The sequence below is a fragment of the Protopterus annectens genome, chromosome 11.part0 (assembly GCF_019279795.1).
Source record: "Protopterus annectens isolate FY-2018-M chromosome 11.part0, PAN1.0, whole genome shotgun sequence".
In the NCBI taxonomy this organism is placed as follows: Eukaryota; Metazoa; Chordata; order Ceratodontiformes; family Protopteridae; genus Protopterus; species Protopterus annectens.
This window is the reverse complement of record NC_056745.1, coordinates 243,691,923-243,712,127: the sequence shown is the minus strand read 5'-3', so window position 1 is coordinate 243,712,127 and position 20,205 is coordinate 243,691,923. Positions and strand designations below refer to the sequence as shown.

General features: G+C 37.2%; 1 protein-coding gene across 2 annotated transcripts in view; it reads right to left on the bottom strand.

The window, feature by feature from the left end:
• DNAI7 (dynein axonemal intermediate chain 7) overlaps positions 1 to 20,205 on the bottom strand; it is a 1,345,687-nt gene that overhangs the window by 1,325,332 nt on the left and 150 nt on the right. The window lies entirely within an intron of this gene.

Genomic DNA, 20,205 nt, shown 5'->3' with positions numbered 1-20,205 from the left:
TGTTTATGGTAAATGGGGTGAAATAGCCAAGTAATGGTTCATTGGAATGGCTGTAGGGGGGAAGCTCCATTCGACCATGATTTTGTGAGGGGGGAAGGGCAGCAAACTCAGACAGCCCCGGCTGAACTATACCCCTCAACTGTCCAGATTTTTGCAGAATGAAGAGATTTTTGCTTCTTATTTTTGGTTTGTTCCTCATAAAATTTGTGGTTTTCTGTCAAATCATTTAGGAATTAAGTCATTAAATAATGACAGACACTGAGTTTCAGACTTCATAACCTTCAGAAAAATGCATGCTACAGCAAGACATGTTATTCTACCAACTGTCTCAGTTTATACAAGAGCAATTTTTAGTACTGTTTTATATGTTCCCCCCATATATTTGGCCTTGTCCAGATTTCCTGCATTAACGGGCTGAGAGGTACAGGCAAATAAATTGCTTTATAGAATTAGGCATATCCAAACCTTTCAACTGTCCCCGATTTTGGTTCAAAATGTTGCTCTTCCCATAATAATCCCGCTGCAAAATGGCAATTTTTGAAGAAAACATGGAGGGTTTACAATTAATAAATAACTGTAATAATCAGTTATAGATTGCTTTTATTTCAGAAATGCATGTAGATTCTTTTATTTTGTCAGCTGCTCAAGTTAGCAGTACTAATATTAAAAAGTGTCCCTTCTTTGACAGGTTCCCAGCTGTATTGTGTGGCTATTTTATATTTTTGAATCACATTTTTGGTCCATTTTTCATAAAATTGTGGTTCTTTGGCAAATTAGTGGCAAATCATTAAAGACTGAAGTTAGAAAATAATGACAGACATTTCAGTTTCAGATTTCATACCCTTCAGAAAATTCATACTAATGCAAGACCTACTATTCTATTATCTTTCTAAGTTTATAAGAGCAATATTTAAAAATTGTCCTTATTTTTGGGCCTTTGTCCCACCTCTGTGTAGGTCTTTCTCTGGATTTCTTGCTTTGAGGTTGAGAAGTATGACAAATGTGTCAGGGCCATCGCAGTCAACCAGAGACATTTCTCTGGATATGTCCAAGCAAGGCAAGGAGCAGTTATGCAGTGTAAATGTGCAGACTATCCCCCATCCAAGGTAGACACAAGTACTACAATGGCTTTTCATCTGTCCTTGATTTTCCAGAATATTCTGGTTTCTGTCATATTTTTATACTGCTGATTTATGCTTATTATTATTATTCAGAACGTGCCTGTTGCTCTGTGTTTAAGTAGCAATGCTTTAACGACCATCTGGTAAGCTTGTCTGAGATTGTAAGATGCAAGTAAGCTTTAATAAGCATACTGCTAAAGAATTGCCAACATTGAAAGCCTTTCTGTTGTTGCCATGCAGAGAATACTTACATAACTAGATAACATATAAACCTTGGGTATTGAAATGTATACGACAGTATTTGTAATAAAGGACAGGATTACATTATTTTAAGAACTCATTACAGGCTTTACCTGCAAACTAAACAGACTGCCAGTCTATCATGTGTGGTCCATATCCTGTGCAGTAATCCTTTAAACAATGTATGTTGAGCTTGTTTCCTGTTTGCTTTTCATTTTTTACTTTGATCATGTTTTCCCCATGAAACAAGTAGATAGTTGTTGTCAGGCAGCAGGTCTTTTTTGGATAAGAAACATTTTTACAAGTGGGGGTATCACAGAGATTGCTACTTTCAGCATGTTACTTGGTACTTTAATAAAGCTGAATATAAATTATAATTAGAACTGGAGTGCAAGGAGAAGTGGTTTGAGTTGAGTGCTGCTTGTTTTTCTTATACTTGATTTTGACTAGCATTCCAGTAATGTATTTAAAAAGAAATTTATTTTTCATGCCTCACAACCTTTTTGTTTCCATCTAGATATTAAGTAAGCTGCCATGCAGCCAATGGATTGAAATATTTTTTTTCTTCTACACTTTCCTTTTTTCTTGATTGGACTCTCATAATGATGGTTTGGCATCCAGGGCAGCGTATTTAATTAAGGTTACAGTTTTTGTGGTTTTGAGCATAGCTCCTTCCCTTTCTAGTTGGCCACACCCATTCCCATTGACCCCACCCATTCAGCTGTCTCCTGCAGCTCCCCTTTGATTTGAAGTCACCAGCTGCCACTGATCTTAATCTCTTCTATAGCATAAATAGGACATGTTGGGTGGAGAGATTAATGGGACCTTGCTCTATTAAAATGTAATCTGGACAAACAGATAAGAAACTGCAAACCCACCCCTGGTTTAACACCCTTGGTCCTTATGGGCAGGTGTTACACATAGATGTTCTGCCAGGCTCTGGGATTATTTGTACTTAAATTACAAGGGTTAAAAATTTCATAGGAATGCAGAGCTAGGCTTCTAAAGATCCTCAAGGATCAGCAGCCCATAAGCAACTATGAATCTATTAAATCATTATTTAAGATCTACAGATGAGAGTACAAAACAATTTACAAATTTGCCCAGTGAGCATTTACCAAGGTCAGAGAATCCTACTATGCACCCTATCTACTTCTAAAGAACATGACTAGTAATCCCATGAACATAATTTTTCCACTTTATGCCTCATTGGTTTGACCTATTAATAAATACTATGCATTATTTCTTAGCCTTCAAACATGCCACTTGAAAAGAACTTGAAGAGTTTGAGCAATCTCTTAACAGAAAAGTCAGACAGCTGGAAAACCTGAACTATTTAGAAAGGCTTCAGTTACACTCACTACATTCTATTTCTTATATATTACTTGGAGGCAACCTCTGCATGGTGTACAAGGTAATATCTGATACAGTTCTGTTTGAAATGCTCTGCATGGAATGCAGCACAGAATATTGTGGGAGCTAATATTGAATTGAGGATACTAATCCCATAAAAAAAAATCACTAACAAAAAAATCATGACAAATGCACTACAGTACACATTACACAGCACCTTCCCTTACAATTAGAAATGTCAGTCATTTACTTTCCTTCAAAAATAATCCCAATATGTATACTTATATATTATCCGTAGATGGGATCCAAGTCTATCATTACTACACTCATCTCAACACATTCCAACAGCATTCACTTAAAACAGGAGAAACCAGTCATTAACTTTCCTTCAAAAATAATCTTGCTATACTGTATACATATTTATATATTCTCTGAACACTAGCCGTCCCATTTTTATTAACATAACAATATATCATCATCATTACACACTATACACTTTCCAACAGCTTCCTTACAAGCAGAAGTAATCAGTCATTAACTTCCCTACAAAATTAATCCTGAAATATGTATACATATTCATAAGACCAAGGAGTTTAGGAAAACTGATCAAGTATTTGTGTCCTTTGCTAATAATAGAATGGGAAAACTAGTTTCAAAAACAATGTTTTATTCCTTGAGAGGCATAAGTTTACCAAGACAACCAAACGCACATCAACCAAGTCACTGTCTACATCGACTGCCTTTTGGGCTAGAGCATCCATTGATGATATTTGTGTAGCTGCCACATGGTCTAATACCCATACTTTAATTACTCATTACAAATTGGACATCATCTCCAGAGCTGCTTTGGTTCTGCATTTCACCAAAACATCCTTCCATGAAGGCCACCCAAGGTTACTGTAGCTGGAGACTTTGTCCCCTTCATTGAGGAATGAGTGAAAATGAGAACATCAGATAAAGAAGTTGCATATAATGTTCCATCTGTGTTGTCCATTTTCATTTTTCCTCAACTTCCCTCCCTCCTCCCCCTGTCCATGTCTTTGGGAGTGACATAATGGAATTGTTGGTAGGAGCCATAGTTCTTGTCTGAACTCCTGATCTTTCAGCTATCACTTTTCTGTCATAGCATTATTACTGTATTTTCTGATAGTATATATAATAGCAGCAAACTCAGTCTAAGGTATTGCAGTGGTCGGGGGCATTGTGGGTGGGGGAGGCACTTGGGATTCAGAGCCTAGAATCTATTGAAAATGGTAGAGTCCGATCCCAGGGTCAGATCCGAACCCATTTGTTGAGGAAGAATGAAAATGGACAATACAGATGGAACATATGGTGAGTACGTAACTTCTTTTACTTACTTTGGTCAGTTAATTATTAAGGGCAGCCACGGTGGTGCAGCGGTTAGCGTTGCCGCCTCACAGCAAGAAGTTCTCCGGTTCGATCCTCGGCTGGGGTGCCTTCTGTGCGGGATCTGCGTGTCCTCACTGTGGTCACATGGATTTCCTCCGGGTGCTCCGGTTTCCTCCCACATCCCAAAGACATGCTGTAGGTAGATTGGACATTCTAAATTGGCCCTAGGTGTGAGTGTGTGCGCATGTGTGCCTTCTGTGAAGGTTGGGCGCCGGGCTGGCAACTCAACACCATAAAACTTCACTGCCAATCATGAGCAGACAGGTGATCCACTGTGGCAACCCCTAACCGGGAAAAGCCGAAAGAAGAAGAAGATGTATACATATTACACTTACATATGGTAACTAGCTCCGGCATTTGTGATTACCATAAAATTATTTTGTCATCACTACACAGTACAAAACACTTTCAACAGCTTCCCCTTCCCTTATAGACACAAGAAGAACCCAGTCATTAACTTCCTTTCAAAAACAAACCCTGGCATATTATATAAACACTTCTATATTCTCTAGAGGCTAGCTCCCCCATTTGTGATGATCATAAAAATATTTTATCATCACTATGAATGCTGATTTTATTTTTCAAATACAGTGTGAAGTATCACACACATATACTAAGGAGGGCTAGCTCTGGTGCTGGACACTGTGGCACTCCACAACATATTGAATTATCTCCGGATATTCCCAATCTCACCATCAAACTCTACTTCAGTTTCCACTTCATACAGTCTGGTCACCATTTTGAGTTTCACTTCATAATGCTTAATGTTCTTCCCAACGTTAGGTGTATTGTCCTAGGCTTTACTGAAGTCCAAGTATATAACCACAATGCTGAATTTACAACTAACTGCACTAGGTCACCCATTACTGCATTTCCCAGTATAACAGTGCCCCTAGTACAGTACTAGCAGTACCCAATGTCACTGTAATTTAGAAAAATGGCTACAAAGTTACTGCAGACTAGATAGATGTCCCACCTTTTTCTTTATAGTTATTTGCAAATGGCATAAATTCTACCATAGCCTCTATTTGTCAAAAACAGCACTTGGTACAGTCCTTAAGATTAAAAAATTCATTACAGAGACACTGCTTTCCTAACACTGTAACCAAACAATGAAATCATTTTCCTGACAAAATCAGGCATCTGTCTACCATAGTTCAAAAGGTAATTTAAAAAGACCATGGAGTGATATTTATTTTCAAACTGAAACTGCGAATATGTGACTTGCTGTGATGTAACACATGTCCTCACTTCTCACTTCCACCATCTTACTCATATTTATTATCACAAGCTAATCTTGCTGTCACTCGACTTCCCCAGACTTACACCCCAAGCAATCTGTCCCCCTAACCTCCACATAAACAAACACCCACTTGCTACTTAGATGGAGTGGCATTTCTTCTAATTGTTTTACTTTAAGTAATCATTTTTAATGCAGTCCACCCAAGTAATGCAAACACATGAATACCTTTACACACTATCCTATCTGAAATTGTTATAGTCTTCAACAACACTGACAACAATCAGTACTGACTAAATCTTATCTGTGCTAACCAGTATGCAGCTGGCTATGAATCAAAAGCAATGCTACTTGTGGAGTTAGTGCTAACTAATTAACTGAATTGTGTGAGAATGCCAATACTGTATTTCTTACATAATGTTAAGTATGTTAGAATATCTCTTTATATATTTTGTGATTCTCTATCTATTTATGCATCTGTGAATGATTCCCACACATTGTGTTGAAACTGTAAAATTTTATAATATGGAGCTTTTCTTCACAGACCTCAAGTGAAAATGGTGTTTTCCCAGCTGGGCTCTCGGTTTACAAATGCAAATAAATAAAACATAGATACAGGGCATTCAAAGGGTCCCCCTTAGTGGTGACTCACTCACAGAAATACATCAAAATGGACTGGCAAGGTATACTGTATAAAGCCATATTGTCAAAGACTGACAGCATGGAAAGGAGTAGCAGGTCTATAGATTTCTTCCTACAGGAATCTTTAAACAACAAAACCTCGGTCATCAGTATACAGTTTTGCTTCACCACTTCTATGAAGGAACTATTTTTTTTACAGTGGGTCACGCAGCAATCCTACCAGCTTTCTTAATACTCTGGAAAGCAGCTCATCTAGACATTATGTCTTATTTAATCAAATAAATGAGCTTCTTTTCTACTTCTTTCCTGGCATACCTCTCAAATCTGGACAAAGTCTGACATAATTGGGGGGGGGGGGGGGCAAATGCCCAAAAATATGGACAGATTTTAAATATTGCACTTAGGAACCTAGGAAGTTGCTAGAGTAACAGGGTTTGTGTTAGCATACATTTTCTGAGGGATTTGAAGTCTGAAACTTAAATGTATGTAATTATTGGGTCTATGGGTCTATATTAGGTGATCGAAACTTTAGGTAATTGAATACCTAAAGATCGACACCTAAACAGCAAAAGCAGTAAATATCGAACGGCCACTTCTGCAAATTCTTTCATAGCTTCAAATTCATAATATAGACCCTCATTCCTTAGTAAGTTCAATTCTCAGATCATCCCAGTGATTTGTCAGAAAACCACAAATTTTATGAGAAATAGACCAAAAATATGAGGCAAAAATCTGGACATTCTGTGAAAATCTTGACAACTAAGAGGTATGTTTCCTGGTCACGCTTCTATTTGTTACATTTTGTCCCATTCTACACCTGCCCGAGCATCCTGTGTTGGTACCATTTTTTTGCTACTCCTAACAAACAGAGGAGAAGAAATCAATGAGCAATTCTGATGGATATGCAGCATTACTGAACTTTCCTCCATTCTGTTTCAAATGAGCAATCTGCCTGATTTTCCTGTGTTCCTCACAATATCTCAAAAGTGTATTCTATTCACCTCAAGCCTCTTGCCATATCCTTCTTTAACCTGGATGAGCTTTATTACTTCTTTTTGGCATCCCTGTGGCCTTTTCACATCCTCCCTTCCACTTCTTATTTTTCCACAATCCTTTCTGTTTTCATTACCAGCCTGTCCTACCGTCTTTTAGCAAGGAGGGTTGTCCACTCCCCAAGCTCCCACGTCTTTCAATACAGGATTTCAATCACTTCCTTGTTCTTTTCTTAATAAAGACCCATAGCTCTTCTGCTGTTCTCAGTTCTTGCCACCATATACCATCCATCCTCCTATTTTCTGATAATTAGCTTTAAATTTGTCAGCATCATTGGGACACCAGAGTCTATCCTGGCAACCAATAGGTGCAAGGCATTGAAATTCACACTGGAAAGGGCACTGATCTATTGTACAGCACAAAGTTAGATCTAAAAACATTTTCACTTCATACTATTACCAAACATTGATCCCTGCCTGTTAAATTTTAGGTACTACAGCTTTAAAATGATATAAATTTTTATGGAAAAGTAACGTGATGTACCCTCATAATGTCTAAATGACAATGGTTTTGAAGATTTCCAATTCCTGTCAATGCCTTCTATAATTCTTGTACATTATATATTTATGTCTACATTATTAGTGACTTGATTTCTGTGCACTGTATATTGCTGTAAACATTATTTATATTTTTGTTGATATTCTTACCTAAGAATTGTATATAATTCTCCTACAACTTTGGCCTGGGTTGTGGCTGCAAAGCGTCTTTGGACTAGTTCACTTACCCAGTTAACAAATGTAAAATGAAATACAGAATACACATCTCATGTACACCTACAGTAATATGGAGATCACCCATTCAACTACTGTGTGTCTTAGGGAAGCAGGATGAAACTGGAACACCCACAGAAAATTTGTGATGATGAAGGGGGAAATGCCGATTCTGTAGATAAGGCACCCTGGTCATGAAATGAACTAAAGAATCTTTCACACTGAGGTGAAAATGCCACTTACTCAACCAACTCATATGTTTAAAGAGATTAATTTTTGAGAGATGCATTAATTTGTTTGCTGTACTGACCAGCTGAGCATCTAATGTGACAGAGATATTTTTGGCTAAATATTTATATCCACCAATGAAACAAAATCTTCAACTGACCAGTATGGTAAATGAAAGTGGTGAAACTACCATGGATGTAAACTGTGTACTCATTCCTGAAAACAATATAGGACCTCCTTCTGGAAACAAAAACTACAAAATGTTCACTTATAGAGCTCATGTACAACAGATGTCTGAAGCAGTTAAAATTCTGAAACTGACATTTTACAGATGAATTAAGCTACATACTACATCTAGTGCTATGCTTAAGGTGGAATCAACTGCAGTAAAATGACACAGATTTACCAACAGTAAAAACAAGATATAAACAATTTAAAAAGAATTAAATAAAATAAATTAGGCTACTTAAGTGCTGCAATACATTGCGAAAATGGAATAGACTTACAAGTATGCTAATGTAATTTCACAGTAAGGGCATCCTTGAAAGCCTGGAACACAGGCTTAATAGCCTAATTTTTTTTATTAAACATCAATAAAACTAAACTACTCATATTTGGCTCCAACGAAATCTCAATTACTTCACAAGATAACACACTGATTGAATAAGTCTCTTTTGCCAAACTTTAGGTATATTCATAAATCATAAATTATCCTTTATGAAACATATTGACTATATAACCTGAAAAATGAAAATAAATGTCATGTATGCTCTACAACAATTAAATAGCATTCAAACTCTCATAACTACCTACTTTATTTTATGTGCTCTCTATCCTTATTAATATTCCAAATTCTGATCTGCAATAAACCTGCAAAATATGTTAATGTCCTCAACAAAACTCATCATTGTAAAGAACTTCATAAGATTTTTGTGTCTACCCCCCTCCCCCAACTTGAACCTGCACACCTCCCCCTCCTGCTTAATTACAGAAGTATCAAAAAGCCTGATGTAGAAAGGCACCATCTTTTGACTTAGCTTTTCTGCCTTGCTTCATAGGAATCCCCAGTAGTGTGCTTGCATGTAAGTAGCCCACTGCCCTTTAGGTGGCTCCATACTATTAGTGCAGCCAAGTACCCCACCTGCCCCCTAGGTGGCTCCATACTATTAGCTTTAGGGTCTCCAAATCCCTTTACCTACTCTTCATCGAATCCCCCTAACATAGTTTTTAGTCATCTCTTTATTATTGTTCTCTCTCACACTGTGGTCCCAATATAACCATACAAATATTTCCTTATATCACTCTGCTATAATCCCACTTCTATCTTTTAAGCCTCTTACCTTCTTATATATCTCACCACACTTACCTTCAGACTTCAGCATTCCACTGATTGATTGTTCTCCTCGATCTTCTTCTTTTGGCTCTACCCTCCGCTCCCCTACCCTGCCCCCAATTCTCACCCGCCCCCAGTTGTCCTACACTTATTATCACCTTGGCACTCCCCCTCATCTGACACCACTCTCACTCATCAGAATCAATCAGCATTAACCAATCATTCACAGGACCCAGTCTATTACTCAAACTCTCTCCAGTCTATCACTATATGCTAATTATAAACACCCCAACCCTATTTTAAACAAGCATTAATCAAATACCCCTACAATACCTCCACATACTTTCAACAAATCTTCAAACTCTAATCCTATTTACTGCCTAATACCCCCACTTATAATTCTCGATCTTCTCACAGCCTATGAATACCAACACCTCCCTGGCACCCACTACCCTAGAACCAAAACCAGTACTACTAATCAGCCACATAATTCTAACCAACCACTACCCCACCCCTCAAACTCTTCTAATGAAAAAACTCAACATCCCATTTGTGCTTCATATATTAATCCTAGAACTAAATACTACCACAAACTCTTATTAAAACTCCAGAAACTTGCTATTAGATTACTACCTAACCTCATAGTGGATGGTGACATCCACCCTAACCCAGGCCCAACCCCACCTGTTACTATCAGCCCCACAAATAACACCCATACTAGCATACAAAACTCAAACAATGCCCCCCCCCCAACTCACTCATAGTGTGTCACCTAAACATTAGAAGTATAAACAAGAAAATTCACTACTTACATGCCCTCCTGGTTGTCCACTCCCCTGATATACTATGCCTTACCTAGACCTGGCTCAAGCCTACTACCATTGATAATGAGATTATACCCCCAGGGTACAATATATTAAGACTTGATCGCATCTCTAAGAAATGAGGGGGGTAGTCATCTTGTATAAATCCACTCTGGAAGTTTCCAAAACTAGTACCCCAAATGCCTTGTTTTCATCACAAAGCTCCAACTCAACAAACGCATATCTATAAACATTGCATGTATCTATATTCCCCTAGGTGACAACACAAATACCTTGGAGGGTATCCTCCAATGGCTCTCCACCAACTGCCCCTAGGAAACTATTATTCTCGAAGTTGTTAATATCGACTGGAATACTTGCTCTTCAGACTTCCCCCTCCACCCATATAAATTTGCATGGCTTCTCCCAGATGATATCTTCCACAACCAGAATCAATAAGCCTAACAAAAAGGAAAGTATCCTAGACTGGATATTAATAATTAACCTACCCCAGATATATAAAACAGGCACCCTACCTGAGGACTTTAGTGATCACTTCCTGACCTATATAATCAGAAAAAGAAATGACATCCCTCAACAATCTTCCTTTAAAACCGTTAGAATTTGTAAGAACTTTATTCAGACTAAATTTCAGAATGAACTTAACACATGTGACTGGTCCAACCTATGGCTACTTCCACCAGATGAAGCGATCTCATACTTTAACTCTACATTTCTTGCTATCCTGGATAACCATGCTCCCCCATGCACTATTAGAACCAATAACAAAGTAGCACAATGGCTGTCCAATGATACAAGACAAAAAATTATTAGCAGAAACAAAGCGTGGACCTCCTGGAAAACCACTAAATCCCCAAACAACCACCTTATATATAAACAGCTGAGAAATTACACAAAGAAGTCCATTATGCTAGACAATAAGAATTACTACTGTAATCTGCAACAAAAGCACCAAAATCAACCACAAAAATTCTGGTCAGGCATAAACAAACTTCACCCAGGCCAATCAACTACCCCTACCTGCACCGCCTTAACTACCCTCCAACAACCTCCTAAAATTGTTGCTAACACCTTTAACACTTATAGAAACCGTGCAACCCCTAGCCAGCAAGCTATATCCCTATACCCAAAGTACCACCAACCCCACACCTGATAATAAGATCCCCTTTAAGCTTGATCCAGTACCAACATCTTTTATTAAGTCCCTACTTAAAAAACTGAAATCCACCACCCTTTCAGCAGACCTACTACCTGCAGAATATCTCCAAAAAGTCGCTAATGAAATAGCATACCCCGTATCAATTTTAATCAATAGAACTATCCACGAAGCCTATATCCCCCAAATCTGGAAAATCTCCCACATTGTTCCTCTTCATAAAGGGAGGGATTCCACTGAACTTTCAAATTATAGGCCTACAGCCATTCTGTCTCCCTTGGCTAAAATAATAGAAAAATGTATCCACAACCAATTTCTTGCCTATCTGAATCAAAACACTCTTCTAGCCCCCTCCCAGCACTGATTTAGACTTTGTCATAGTACAACCTCAGCCCTTCTCTCCTTCTCCCATACAATAAATCAAAACCATAATAATAACAATCAGCCCTCTTCCGTGACCTATCCAAGGCATTTGATATGGTAAATCACCAGCTACTCTTAAACACATTAAAATCACTCTCCATACATAACTTAGCAATTACCTGGTTTCATTCTTACCTAAGTGACAGACAACAAGCTGTACTATGGAAGAATAACCTATCGCCCCTTTTACCAGTCACCCTTGGAGTCCCACAGGGATCTAGATTAGGTCCCCTCCTATTCTCCATATTCATTAATGACCTGTACAAAGTCATCCTTGATGCAACTTGTATTCAGTATGCAGATGACTCAACCCTAATCTGCTCTGCCACCTCCTCCACAGATTTACAATCCTTGTCCCAAATCACTTTAAAAAAAAGTAGAGAACTGGCTTACTGGTCGCCAACTACTATTAAACCCAAATAAAACCAAACTATTACTCTTCTCCCCCACTTGCAAGGTCCCCTCACCACCTCTCACCATAATATCTAACAATGGTACCATAATTTCCCCAGAACCTAGTACTAAACTACTGGGAGTAAACAGTGACGACAACCTCAAGTTTGATGCCCACATAGACAAAACTATTAAAACAGTTAATAAAAAATTAGGCTCTTTATACAGGATTAAACCATTCCTAACCCCATCTGCTAGAACTGTTATTGCCCTTACACATCTGCTATCGACCATTCTTTATGCCTCACCCATCTTCGTAAACCTAAGCAAATCAAGCCTCAATAAATTTACTAGGTGCTACAATAACATTGCCAGATTTGCCACAGGATCAGCTTATAGAACCCATCACTGCCTTAACCTTCAATCATTAGACTGGCTTGAACTACCCTATCAACTGCAATATAACCAACTAATAGTTGTTCACAAAATCCTCTACCAACCAGACAGTACACCCATATTGAAAAATATTATTACCCCCTACAGTAACCTAAAATCCCTTCACTCTTCCAAAAAATTGCTAGCGCAAACTGTTAAAACCAACAATTCAGCTGGTGATTCACTATTCTCCAACTCTGCCAGTAAAAACTGGAACCTAGTTCCTGCGGAACTCACCACTGACCCCCCTTTATCCCAATTCAAAAAATCCCTTAGGAAATACCTAAAAATGCAGTGGCTTTGTCCCTGTACAAACCCTGACTAACCCCCACTCAAACATAATTCATAAATGAGAACCTCATTACAAGAATAAAGCTCTGACTCTCTAACCGTTTAAAATTCTGTGCATCACCCACCTACTGGAAAGATTTAAAGTTAACACTTCACCATGTATGATAACCACCTTATTATATGGGTTTTCCTTTTTCAGATGAGGTCTTTAACTATTTCTTTCTCAGCTACTTGCTTCCAACCTTTGCTGTGTGTATCTGAGAAAAACATGTAGCTGTGTGTACATATCTTTAAACAAATGACAGTTTTGTGATACCTCACTGTAATAATTTCACTGTATTTACACTTGTATTTGTACATTTGGAGCTTTTCTCCCCGGGCCTCCACTGAAAATGGACCTGTATCCAGTCGGACTTTCCCGGTTAACAAATGTAAAATAAAAAATAAAATAAATAAAAGATTCATTGGCTAGAGCTATAACATCTTTTAACATTTAATTAAATAAAAAACACACATAGGATTCTATATGAACCCATCAGATACTCACCCATCTCTAACCAACTTCCAAAACATAAGCCTTGCAGAGACTTAAGATCTCAGACCCAAAAACTCACAAAGTTGTCAAATCAAACAAAGACTTTGAGGGCTTTTTGCACTTTATTCATGCAGCCAAGCTGTGGCATTCCATTCCCCCAGACCATATGCATAAGAGGAAACATAAAACATTTCTGTACAATCTAAAAGATTACCTAACTTTCATTTTGACCTATCCTTATACTAGAATTTTATCTTCATCTATCATATTTCCAACCCCTATTTATCCTAGTTTCTCCTTCTTTTACTCTGTTTCCTTTAACTGCTACACCATTGACATCCTTAACCTTATAGTCAGCCGTTGCCATATATTATTGATGTATTTATAACCTTTACTAGTGATGCTTTCTATATGTGAACTGTGTATTTTGTAATTGTTTTATATGCATTCAAGAATGTCTATGTACAGTTGACTTTTCTTTGTTGTTGTTGATAGTTCTGTTGTACAACAGTGGAGCTTTCCCTTCCTCCAGGGTATCTACTGAAAATGGGCTTTTAGCTCAGTCTAGTTGTTGCTGGTAAACAAACGGAAATAAATAAATAAAATAATGAATTCAGCTGTACAAGATGGGTATGAGCTGATTATACCAGAGACAAAATATCAGAAATATAAACAGTGCATGAACTGAAAGGGGGCACTCTTGAAGAACCACAGTACTAGGATGCAGTAAAGACATCTCTGGTGTGAAAGCTGTCATTTAAAACACAAGAGCAGATTTAAGTCTTTGATGCCATCCTGATAAGTCATATGTTTTAATCCCTCAAATGTGGTTAATAATGGGCACCATTCTAAACCCTCTCTACAAAATGTTTCTTTTCAACAAAATCCGAGATTGAATCCAAACTTAAAACTACTGCCACTTTGGTTGGAAACACAATGGCTGAAAGACCAAATTTCAGGCTAATCTAAAAAACTGCTCCTATAGCTGTGTCAGCCACCTAGATCCATACCACAGATGTTAACAGGCTCTGGTGTCAAGATTATCAGAAACAAAATTTGACAAGAGCTGCTTCTGTATGTATTACAGCAATGCTGAACTCACTGAAAAGCCATAACTTGAGCCTTTTATATTTTATTTATTTAACAGTACAAATTCAATAAGCACAAGTATCTCTTTTCAGGACAATCCAAGATCACCACATGGTTATGTTACTTGCACAAGGACATAGGCTGGATATAGAATTATACGTGTGCTGCTGTAACTAATTCTGTTGGGAAAGGTGGTCTGCCAGCTATGAGGATGACTCCTCAGAGGTACCCAAAGCAACTACTGCATTACTAGCAAAAGAAAGTGAAAGTGAAACACTGGACTTAAAAGTGCCAAAGTAGTTTTCTTAACAAAAGGAAAACAGACTTTTGAGCCATCAAAGATCGAACTTTCTTTGACCTTTTTTTCCTTCACAGAGCAAATAGTTCCTTAAACACTTGGTTAAATGAACTAAGCCTTCATCAGCAAACAAATAAGCCACAATGGCACAACAGCTTCATATCTCAATACATCATCACCTTTGGAACAAACTTTTACTATATGTCAAGCAGAGTAGCACTCTAGGCACCTTGAAGGTAAACTTAGATAACTGGATGAAGCAGCCACAAATTCTCCCCTTGTCTGCCTTCTGTTGTCCTCCTTGAGGCTCCAGAGAACTTTTGAATATGGTTTATTAGTTGGGTTTGTAATGGTCTGCACACTAATTGCCTAGTACTTACTTACAAACTTATGAAATGATTTCAGCTCTCTCCTGAATTATCATGTGTTTTCTGGCAGAAATAAAAGGGTTATACTTACAACAGTCATCCTGAAAAAGACTGAAGTAAGTGAATAAGAAACAAAGGATGGTGCATGAAGGGCAATTTATTATCCTAAATCACAGGTTTTCCAAAGCTGCTGCAGGAGCAACAATGATTCTGATAAAAGCTCATTTGGATGTTTTTTTACAGCTTTGAGAGCAGAGCAGAGGAATTAAAAGATATGACGGATGAACATAGAAAGTTAAAAAGTTATAAGAACAATACCATGTCTTATAACTTATGTTTAAATTTAATGATTTAGGTGCTTGAGTCCAAGCATTTTTCAATAAAATAAAAGCAATAAAAACACTACAATTATGAGAATATTTGCAATACTTCAAGATAATACACAAATCTTAAATATTGAGTTGATCTTTAAATGCAGCTCTATGCTTATTTCAAGTGATAAGGAAGCTGAGAGACTTTAAAAGTAATAAAATATTAAGCATTATGGTTGCAAATGTGTTCTTCTCCATTTAATAGTACTTATCATATGTTTAGAAATTTTCCTTTTTATCTGCAATTTTTGTCTAAAGATTTAATATTTTGTTGAGAGATGAAAACATATGAACTTTTAAATTAATTTAACTATTTCATCAGCTTGTTTCCTTTGGACTTGAACTGTATCTGATGTGAATCTCTTTAACGTCAAATATGTATAAGAACTTAAGTAAATCCCTTCAAAGCCAAAGCTGCATAAGAACATAACAGGCTTTATACCCCCTACACAAATTATGAATGATGTAATGGGTGACTTGAAGTAACAATTCTAACAAACAAAATCTTCATAAAAATAACAGCACATTACAAAATTATGCACGTTACTTAAAGGGCACTATTGACTTAAAAATATTAGAAATAACAAAAAGATTGAGTCAATCTTTCATGTCAGCAATTGCATAAATGATTCAAAGGCAGAAAAATAAAAAATCAAAAATGAGGAAAACGTACATAGACTACATAACACTGTATCATATTTTACTTCCACTTCAGACACAGGGACTGGATTTTAGGCTGGTATCAGTATTTAATAAAATTCATATTCCAATGTACCCATTTTATACATTATCACATTTATTGTTGTGTTAACTCTAACAATGTATTTATAAAGACAATCAGATCACCACAGCCTACCTTCTTCTATGTTAGTTTTATTAGCTATCTTCATGTGTCTGTGCTTGTTTGGGAGGGTTACTTCAGCATACATATAAATGTGGTGGGGTTCAGAACTTCAATATGTTTTTTATTCATGTTATGGAGGTATTGTACAATTTATTTTATTTCATGAACAGTAAAATAACAAGACATAAAAATAAAAACCGCATCCACCCTCCGAATCCTACGTATTCTATTTCTAATACAAACGTAAATACATACGTTTACTTTAAAGGGTAGATTGTGTTCATTATTTCACATTCTAAAAGTGTACTGTAATTGTAAAAAACGTTTTTTTTTTTTTGCAGATGCAAAACAAGTATAAAATCCAACTGCAGATGAAACCCATCTCATTCTATAGAAATGCATCTCATTCTATAGAACGTTTGCATTCATACTAGACCTGCATTTTTCTTCATTTTAAAATTTTTATCTGTTTATAAAATCCAACTTCAGATGAAATCCATCTCATTCTATAGAAATGCATCTCATTCTATAGAACGTTTGCATTCATACTAGATCTGCATTTTTCTTCATTTTAAAATTTTTTATCTGTTTATCTGGATTCCTATTTATTTATTTAAAGTCATGCAAAAAGTTTTTTTTTAAATGTTGCAGTTTCCAAAAATAAAAATAGAAAGTATGTGCACAAAAATGCCAATCATTTTATACAAAGTTTACTAACTACTGAATAAGTTCTGCAACTTCTGTGTTTACGATATCCTGCTATTATTTTGTTTTACAGTAATTCACACTATCACACTGATCAGTACTCTACCCTGGTAAATACATTCAATAAATAATAAATAAATAAAGTTAAGATAAAATGTTACTTTGTATGCCTATTTTGCTCATTAACAACAACAAAAATTATATACATAAAATATCACTCATTTTATAGAGATCAGCACTCTGAAAATTGTATACTCATGTTTTACATATGGTTTAATTTGACCACTGTGAAGGATTTATATTCCCAAACTGCATACCTCAATTTATTCATAAGCAATTTTCATATGCCTGCTTTAACTTACTGAAGGCCAACCTGCTGAAACCCACTTCATTAATTTAATAATTATTAATTATTTAATGAAGTGTCTCTTCACAGATATACCTAGTCACTGTTCTAATGACTAGAATAGCTTATCTGAAATGATCCTAGAAGGAGCATGAGCAGGATACAATAAAGCTGTAACACAGTTTTTGCAGGCACAAGCCCTGCACCTCCACTGGTATATAAAACTCCAAGAACATAAAACCTCAGAAACCTCAGGGAAGAAGGTATATTTGTAATCCTCTCTCCGCCAAAAAAAAGTCTTTGTGATGTCAAATAATGAGTCATGAAAGCATAGTCCCCTGTTTGTGTGGTGCAGAAAGACTTTCCTACCTCCTGTTTTGTATGGTGAAGAAAGACTTGCCCACCTCCTGCAAAAATATGTTTGCTACATTTCACATAAGGCAGTATGAAAATCGAGTTTCATTTTGCCATATATTGATGAATATGACTGCAATTAAGTGTCACTTTAACTACTAAAGGTAAATGATGTGAGCCTAATTAAGTTCAAGTATACCTATTTTTACATAGATATGGCCATGATTATGTTGAACACACAATAAATACAAGCATTTATCTTGATGTTTGTAAGGGTAAATGGATACTGTCTTTTAATATTTCTTCCAAATACTAGGAAAAGCTATGCTTTGAATTAATCACACTGTTATGCCTACTATGGGAGTTTAAGGATGGTGACAAATTCCTTGTACAAACACATCTCACTTCAGGAAAAATGTTTCTCATGCTGAATAAGCTTGCAAGGCTTGCTTCTGAGAATCCTGTGGTGATTAAGCTGAACTGTCAACAAACAAACTGTGCCATCATCTTCTTTCGGCTGTTCCCATTAGGGGAACCCACAGCGGATAATCTGTTTCCATTTCTTCCTGTCCTCTGCATCTTGCTCTGTCACACAAACCACCTGCATGTCCTCTCTCACCACATCCATAAACCTTATCTTAGGCCTTCCTCTTTTCCTGTTACCTGGTGGCTTTATCCTTAGCATCTTTTTCCCAATATACTCAGCACCCCTCCTCAGCACATGTCCAAACCAACATAACCTTGCCTCTCTAGCGTTGTCTCCAAACCTTCCAACCTGGGCTGACCCTCTAATATACTTATGCCTAATCCTGTCCACCCTCGTCACACCCATTGGAAATCATAACATCTTTAACTCTGCCACATCCAGCTCTAACTCCTGTCTTTTTGTCAGTGCCACTGTCTCCAACCCATATAACACAGCTGGCCTAACTACCCTCTTGCAGATCTTCCCTTTCACTCTTACTGGTACTCGTCTGTCACAAATCACTCCTGACACTCTTCTCCACCCACTCCATCCTGCCTGTACTCTCTTCTTCATCTCTCTTCCACACTCAACATTACTCTGAACTATTGATCCCAAGTATTTAAACACATCCACCTTCACCACCTCTACTCCTTGCATTCTCACCATTCCTCTATCCTCCCTCTCATTCACACACATATATTCTGTCTTAGTCCTGCTGACCTTCATTCCTCTTCTCTCTAGAGCATATCTCCATCTCTTCAGGGTCTCTTCCACCTGTTCCCTACTCTCACTACAGATCACAATGTCATATGCAAACATCACAGTCCATGGGGACTCCTGTCTGATCTCGTCTGTCAACCTGTCTATCACCATTGCAAATAAGAAAGGGCTCAGAGCTTATCCTTGATGTAATCCCACCTCCACCTTAAACGCATCCGTCACTCCCACCGCAGACCTCACAAACTGTGTAATGCAAAAAATCTATAATATGAAAAAAGTCCTTTGTGAAGATCTTTTTTAATTTTATGGTTTAGTTTCAAGTTATTTGATACCATCAGCATAGCTGCTGTAATCGAAAATACTTAAATAAATTGGAATGCATTCTTAGAATATGATATTAGTGCAGTATGCTTTTCTATTAGCCTAACTTTCCTTCATGTGTCCATGTGGTGGGACTGCAATGGGCACAAGAAGGGGATATCAATCACTCACACGATGGAACCCATCTGGTAGTCCTTCCCTGTTTGCAAACAAACAAATGTGTAGTCTCTTGTTGCCCCTACAGACCAATTCTCATCAGAGAGAGGCAAACAAACAAACGTCTCTCCAAAAAACAGTCCCTCGATTTTTAGGCCACTAGTCTAACCCTGATCATCAGCAGAACAAGAACATGCTCTGCCCCTACTCGTACACACACATCCTACCCTGTTGATAAATACATAATCATGTTTCTACGAGGGTACAAAGAATACCAAATACTCTTAGTTTGGAGCTATAGAGTTATCAGGGAAGACGAACGCTATTTTCTAGTTTCTGTTATTCTTTCTAATAATAGCTTGCACCCCCCCCCCCCCCCCCCCAAAAAAAAAAACCGTCTTTCTGCAAAGTTGTTCAAAGGAATTTGTGTAGAGTTAACACGTGTTAACATACTGTTGTGGCGTGCGTGTGCTCAAACAGCATTTCTAAAACACACGTACGCATATGTATCACGCATGCCGCATTATACTTTACTTCTGTCAATTTATTTACGTCTGTTTTTAGGAAGTACGTGTTTACATTAGGCACAAGTAAAGGAAATGTACTTTAGCAACAGTGCACTTCTAAAAACAGCATGAGAGTACACCAACTACAACAGGATTCCAGGCCAACTGTGTATTACTATTCACATTAAAATGTATAAATTACGTCCATTCATAATAATACTTCACAATTTTGATACGTAAAATAAGTACTGGTATTTAAGTTACATTTAGCCAC